An 8,134-nucleotide genomic window follows, 5' to 3' on the forward strand; every position below is an offset into this window, starting at 1 on the left:
AAAAACTAATGATGTAATATATGGTGATTAACATAACAATAAAAAATTTAAAAAAAAATTTTTTTTTTAAGTACAAGGAAAACTTGGAGCTCCAAATGTATATTGGTAGGTTTTACTTCCTACATCTATTTGGTCAGTTTTGTCCTGCCACCTCCCCAGTCCGAGCTACTGTCTTCTCTTACCTTGACCACAGGGGCTTCTGGTCTCTCTTTTTCTACCCTGCCTATCCATGAGTAGCTAGAGTGATTTTTTTTCCATCCTTCTCATACTCACTCCCTCCATTAAAACCTTTCAGTGGTTCCCCTTTCTCTTAGAATGAAGATCAAAATCTTACCAGGTAGCAGATAGGAAGTAGCAAGGCCAGATTCCACCTTCATTTCACATTACCTCCTATACTCTGGCCCTTAGCCACCCTCCATACGGCCGAGATCTCTTCTGCCTAAGGACCTTGAAAAGGCTCAGTCCCCATCCATATCCTGGTGAATGCAAGTGTCACTTCTTCATAGGTAGCTCCTCTGATTTCAAAGTCTGAGACAGATCTCCCTTGAGACCGCACTTATCTTGTTCCTTTGCTTCAAAGCACAGCTCCAAATTACAGTTAACAATTTAATTTTTTTTAAGATTGATTTAGTTGAGAGAGAGAGCGTGCAGGGGGGAGGGGCGGAGGGAGAAGTAGAGAGAGTCTTTTTTTTTTAATAATTTTTTTTAAAGATTTTATTTATTTATTTGAGAGAGAGAGAGAATGAGAGATAGAAAGCACGAGAGGGAAGAGGGTCAGAGGGAGAAGCAGACTCCCTGCTGAGCAGGAAGCCCGATGCGGGAGGACTCGATCCCGGGACTCCAGGATCATGACCTGAGCCGAAGGCAGTCGCTTAACCAACTGAGCCACCCAGGCGCCCGAGAGTCTTTTTTTTAAGACTTTATTTGAGAGAGACAGAGAGAGAGAGAGAGAGTATGAGCAGGGGGAGGGGCAGAGGCAGAGGGAGAAGCAGGCTCCCCGACCCTGAGATCTTGACCTGAGCTGAAACCAAGAGTCTGATGCTCAGCTGACTGCATGTGCCATCCAGGCGCCCCTTAACTTTATTTGTGTGTAATACTCAGACACATGCACACACTCTCTCCAACTGCACACTAAACCCCGTGAGGACAAGACTGCCTATCTACACAGATCACTGTATTCCCAACACTGGCCCAACAAGGCCTATCTGGCACAGAATAGGCATATGCAATTTCTTTTTTTTTTTTTTAAGATTTTATTTATTCACTTGAGAGAGAAAGAATGAGACAGAGAGAGCATGAGAGGGGGTAGGGTCAGAGGGAGACGCAGACCCCCCGCCGAGTGGGGAGTCCAATGCGGGACTCGATCCCATGACTCCAGGATCATGACCTGAGCCGAAGGCAGTCGCCCAACCGACTGAGGCGCGCAGGCGTATGCAATTTCTCGAATGAATAGAGACCACATAGTCAGGAAAGAGTAGGGCATGCCACCCAGATGGAACAGGAGGAGAGTAAAAAAAAAAAAAAAAAAAAAAGATTCCTGCTGTTTCTCTCATTGTGGGGATGAGCAAGAAAAAATGGTCCAAAACCTTAGCTAGGGGAGAAGTCTATGATCTGTTTTCATTCGTTACCCTTTCCTGGGAGAAATGAGCATTTCTGTTAAAATGAATGATAAACTTTACTTAATTAACTTAAGATCCCTTCTGGGAACCAGAAAGATAGCAGTTTTAGGAGGAGCCCAGTGACCTTTAACTAGTCTAATAATCTGTAACCAGTCACTTTTTTAAAAATCCAGTCAAGCAGGGGCGCCTGGGTGGCTCAGTCGTTAAGCGTCTGCCTTCGGCTCAGGTTATGATGATCCCAGGGTCCTGGGATCGAGCCCTGCGTTGGGCTCCCTGCTCGGCGGGAAGCCTGCTTCTTCCACTCCCGCTTCCTCTGCTTGTGTTCCCTCTCTCGCTGTCAAATAAATAAATAAAATCTTAAAAAACTCCAGTCAAGCAATGATTATCCAACCATCCCTTTTTCCTACAAATTATCTTTGTTGAGAGGGAGTTTTTTAATTAGACTGCGTAGAGCCTCTTTCCTTGAGACAATAAAAATGCTTATAATCAATTATTGGTCACATATATTTTAAATAGGAGCTAGCTGTTCTCACAGATTCCTGTTTCTCTCCCTTCATATTTTGTAAGGTAATGCTCCTGAAGAAAACACTCTGATCAGGGAGCCTGGGTGGTTCAGTCGTTAAGTGTCTGCCTTCAGCTCAGGTCACGATCCCAGGGTGCTGGGATCGAGCCCCACATCGGGCTCCCTGCTCCGCGGGAAGCCTGCTTCTCCCTCTCCCACTCCCCCTGCCTGTGCTCCCTCTCTCGCTGTGTCTCTGTCAAATAAATAAATAAAATCTTTAAAAAAAAAATTGTACCAAGTAATGTACTTTTGTTGAGTGCTTACTTATGGGCCTAGCCTCTTCAACATTTGATATTGAATGATAGATTAATAAGTTGCAAATAATTTTGTCCATTCAAGATACAAATTATTTCTGTCCAGTAGAAAATATAATCTCAAAGGATACAATTCCACTGCCTTGGAGATCATCACCAGTTTGATATCTAATCTAGGAATCTTAGTTAAGCAAATGTTTCCTCACTGACTATATATATACATTTCTGTTTCTCCTTTAAACTGTTTTTACTGGGGCGCCTGGGTGGCTCAGTCGTTAAGCATCTGCCTTTGGCTCAGGTCATGATCCCAGGGTCCTGGGATCAAGCCCCACATCGGGCTCCATGCTCTGCAGGAAGCCTGCTTCTCCCTCTCCCACTCCCCCTGCTTGTGTTCCTGCTCTCATTCTCTGTCAAATAAATAAATAAAATCTTTAAAAAAATAAATAAACCAGCTTTACCATTCTCCTGGTTCCTTCATTAAGGAACTGGCACATACTTACTATGTTTATCTGAGTCAGTTTTTTATGTTGCACATCATCCTTTGTTTATTCATAGGGTAAAGAAGGTGTTCACCAGGTACTATGAAGTGAAGAGGCAGGTCACAAAGCAGCATATATAATATAAACCCATTTTTGGAAAAACACACAGAGGAAATATCTATGAAAGTATACATATCAGGACACCTGGGTGGCTCAGTCGTTAAGCATCTGCCTTTGGCTCATGTCATGATCCCGGAGTCCTGGGATTGAGCCCCGCGTCGGGCTCCTTGCTCAGTGGGGAGCCTGCTTCTCCCTCTACCCCTCCGCCTGCTTGTGCTCTCTCTCTCTCTCTCTCTTTCTCTGACAAATAACTAAATAAAATCTTAAAAACAGACAAAAAAAGTATACATATCAAAGTGTTTACTGTGTTGGCCTCTGGGTGGAATTAAAGGAGAATTTTTTTTAAATCTGATTTTTGGCCTGTTTTATTTTGGGGGGGTTTCTAGAATGAGCAGATAGTATTTGCCTAATTTTTTAAGCCATGAAAAATTTTTTAAGGAAATACAGTATAATTCTTCCCTCCTCGGTGTGGCCCCCGTTTCCTGTTACCCCCACACTCACCTATCACTGGTCAATGTCCACCCTTGATGCCCAGAAGACTCTGCTGTAAGATTTAGGACTCCTGCCATGGCTTTAGGGTCTGGATCAGCCGTTGATATTTTGTTGGTAATGTCAGTGTCATTCATCTAGATATTGTTGGATCTTGTTCACAGGTTATTTGCAGCACAAGAGTTTCATATAGCAAAATCATCTTACATTTGTAGAACTCATAAAACTATCCACTTAAAAAATTTTTTTTCAAAATAGGCCCATTTTATATTGCAGAATATTTCCTTTGCTCCCGGGTGGGCAGCACTTCCTCCCTATTGGTAGTTTCTTACTCTTCTTGCTCAGGTCTCAGCAAACCCTGTCTCAGTCAAGGTAGTTCTGGCTCTTCAGTGAAGAGCTGGTACATTCCCATCTGGTTTTAATTGGGCATGTCAAGGCTAGCTTTGGGTCATCCAATGATTACTACAGGATTTCAGTACTCCTTTTTTTTACTTTTTTTAGGAACCGAAAGACATTTATTTATAAAATTTCTCACTTGACCAGTGGTGAGAACCAAGAAACCCTATGCCAAGAAACAGTCAACCCCAATAATAGTCTTTTAAGTCAGTGTGTACAAGAGAACAGAGTAGCTCTTGATGATGAGGCTAGAAAGATGTGCCTTCTGCAGGTCTTTCATTGCACAAGGACATATACTTAACCACAGGGGTCTGTGCAAGTAGCATCATGGTATCTGTAGACTTAGCCAAGCATCATGGTATCCGTAGACTTAGCCGAGCCACTGCTTCTAGAGTGCTATTTCTTGTCTGCCTTACATAGCTGTTTCCCTACTTTTGTTCATTTCTTTGTTGGCTTCTTTCTCTTTTTCTTTTCCTTGGTTGGTTTTGGATTTTTTTTTTTAAAGATTTTCTGTATTTATTTGACAGAGAGAGAGAGAGAGAGCGCAAGCACAGGGAGCGGCAGGCAAAGAGAGAGGGAGAAGCAGGCTCCCCACTGAGCAGGGAGCCCGATGCAGGGCTCGATCCCAGGACCCTGGGATCATGACCTGAGCCGAAGGCAGATGCTTAACACTTAACTGACTGAGACACCCAGATACCCCAGGTTTTCGACTTTTTCTCTGTCTCCTTTTCTTTCTGCTCCTCTATTGTCAGCTCCTTTCTTTCTGCCATGGTTGCCTTCTTCCTCTTCTTATCATGAACACTGGTGCAAATTGCTTTGTGATAGCACACATTCCCGGTTCCAAGCAATTTCTTTTTTTTTTTAAGCTTTTTTTTTTTTAGATTTTATTTATTTCTTTGAAAGAGAGAGACAGCGAGAGAGGGAACACAAGCAGGGGGAGTGGGAGAGGGAGAAGCAGACTCCCCACTGAGCAGGGAGCCCAATATGGGGCTCCATCCCAGGACCCTGAGATCATGACCTGAGCCGAAGGCAGACGCTTAACCGACTGAGCCACCCAGGAGCCCCTCCAAGCAATTGCAATGGCAAAAAAATTTTATCCCGGGGGCAAAGATGGTGTTTACCTCAGTGTAGCCCTGAGACCAATCCAGTCGCAGCAAAGGACCGTATTCTACAATCCAGTCAAACCTGAAGCAGAATGACCTCCACTTCTTCATAGCTGATTCGCATTTGAGCTCCTCTGAGTCCCACCACACATCAGGCCTGAGTTTCTCAAAACTTTCCTGAAACTCAGAATAGATTTGGTCATCTGCTTTGGTGAGTTTCAGGAACTGTGGGTCAACAGACGAAATCAGCTTGTAGCCGTCCTCGCAGGCTGCACTGCTTTCCTGGCCCGATTCATCTCAGTATCCGGATCGTTGCCGTAAGCCGCCGCTGGGAGAGAATGAGCATGTGCCAGGGACACCAGGTCCCCGGAAACTGGCTCAGCAGCCCCACCAGCTGCACCCCACAAAGCTAGTGCCCATTTCCCGGAAATGACTATTGGTGTGCTCTTTCTGCAGCTGGTTGGAAAGGGAGGGCTCATTTTGTTTATTTTAAGCTAATATCACTTTGGTTTAAAAAAAAAAAACCATCAACGATCACACATTTCTTTTCTTCTTCTTTTTTTTAAGGAATCATACATTTTTGCTTTTGCATTACCTTCCATGCCAGATCAACATCAGGATTTGTCCAATTTTCAGGTAAAAATGGAGGTAAGGAATTTTTAAAAAATGACTGACAGCTGTTCTATGGCATGTCAAGTAGTATAAAACGTTTCCTAATCGACTATAGAATCTGTGTCAAATGGGATATAACGTGCAAAGCTAGGTCAACTCTAAATAATCATGGTTGCAAGTATGCAGAAGAAATACATAGTCTCTAAAAAGTTCAGACTTGGGGCACCTGGGTGACTCAGTCCGTTGAACTTCCAACTCCTGATTTAGGCCCTGGTCATGATCTCAGTGTCATGAGGAGGAGCCCTTCATCAGGCTCCATACTCAGCAGGGAGTCAGCTTGAGATTCTTTCTCTCCCTATGCCACTCCCCCAACTTGAGCACGTGTGTGCTCTCTCTCAAATAAATAAAACCTAAAAAAGATAATAAAATAATAAATAAATAAAAAGTTCAGACTTAAAGTTCTCATTTCACTCATTTAACCAATAGCAAAAGTGACAAAAATACACCTGTTGCTGATGTAGACTTTCAATTATTTATTTTGCACTAGGAGGTTAATTTCCTCAAATAGAGAACTAATGTTTTAGGAGATTAAAAAAAATTTTTTTAAGATTTATTTATTTGAGAGAGAAACAGCGAGGGAGTGGGAGCAGGGGGAGAGGGAGAAGGAGTAGGAGACAAGCAGACTCCGGGCTAAGCACCAGCCGACACGGGGCTCAGCCAAAATCAAGAGATGGACGCTAAACTGACTAAGCCACTCAGGTGCCCCTTTTAATTTATTTTTAGATTTTATTTATTTGAGAGAGAGAGCGAGCGAGCACAAGCAGGGGGAGGGGCTGAGGGAGAGGGAGAAGCAGGCTACCCGCTGAGCAGGGAGCCCGATGCAGGGCTCGATCCCAGGACCCTGGGATCATGACCTGAGCCGAAGGCAGACGCTTAACGACTGAGCCACCCAGGCGCCCCTAATTTTTCTTTTTTTTAAGATTTTATTTATTTATTTGACAGAGAGAGACACAGCGAGAGAGGGAACACAAGCAGGGGAAGTGGGAGAGGGAGAAGCAGGCTCCCCGCCGAGCAGGGAGCCCGATGTGGGGCTTGATCCCAGGACCCTGGGACCCCCTCCCTTATTTCTCCCTTTATCCAACAAAACTGTCCCACAATTCTTTTTTTTTTAATGTATTTTTTTTGAAGACTTTATTCTTTTAGAGAGGGAGAAAGAGAGAGTGCAAGGAGGGGAGGGGGAGGGAAAGGGACAAGCAGACTCCAGGCTGAGCACAGAGCCAGACGCAGGGCTCCCACGACCCTGAGATCATGACCTGAGCTGAAGCCGAGTCGGACACTCAACTGACTGAACCACCCAGGCCCCCCTCCTACAATTCTTGATTAAATCAACAGTCGCTGTGTAAAGTGCTAGAACAATGCAAACATTGCACACTCCTGAACTAGGAAGTACACCAAGACCACAGGAGGAGATTATGCTAAGTGAAATAAGTCAAGCAGAGAAAGTCAATTATCATATGGTTTCACTTATTTGTAGAACATCAGGAATAGCCTGGAGGACATTAGGAGAAGGAAGGGAAAAATGAAGGGGGGGAAATCGGAGGGAGAGATGAACCATGAGAGACTATGGACTCTGAGAAACAGTGTTTTGGCGGGGGGGATGGGTTAGCCCAGTGCTGGGTATTAAGGAGGGCACGTACTGCATGGAGCACTGGGTGTTATATGCAAACAATGGATCGTGGATCACTACATCAAAAACTAATGATGTAATGTATGGTGACTAACATAATAAAATAAAATTTAAAAAATTTAAAAAATTTTTAAAATAAAATAAATAAATAAATAAATAAAAATAAAACACCTAAGTGTTCCATAAAACAAACAAACAAAAAACCCAAAAAACCCACAGGTTCTTTCTTGTACAATCCTTCATTTTTTGTGGAGTTAATAATTGCCCTTTTTCCCCATCATCCTGGTTTCCCATCAGTCTGTCATTATTTTTTTCCAAATTACCCACATCTTTGTCTCTCAACAATATTGCCCATATGTTCAAATGTATCAATTCAAGTTTCTTCCCTGGGATCTTCTTCCCTATCTCCCTACCCTTGTCTGGACTGGGAGTTCTCTAAGGATGCTGTACAGCAGTCCAGCTGGACTCTCACTGGGCCTTTTGGGTTGGACTCCCCTTTCCCTATGTGCTTGTTAGTACATGAAAAGACGGAAGTGGTGGTCATTATGATAATGCTGTTTACTATGAAAGCTCGTGGCAGGAGTCACTCTTTATAATTAATGGGAAAAGCGTCCTATAAGCATAAGTTAGCATTACAAATGTAATCAGATATAATTTATACATAGTGATTTCACTGAAAAACACAGCTGGAGGTAGCAAAATTCCAGATTTCAAGTTATATTACAGAGCTATAATGATCAAAACAGTATGGTACTGGTACAAAAATAGACACATAGATCAATGAAACAGGACAGAAATCCCAGAAACAAACCC

This window comes from Callorhinus ursinus, unplaced genomic scaffold (genome assembly GCF_003265705.2).
Source record: "Callorhinus ursinus isolate GAN/ISIS: 27379988/994484 unplaced genomic scaffold, GSC_fseal_2.0 scaffold56, whole genome shotgun sequence".
Classification (NCBI taxonomy): Eukaryota; Metazoa; Chordata; class Mammalia; order Carnivora; family Otariidae; genus Callorhinus; species Callorhinus ursinus.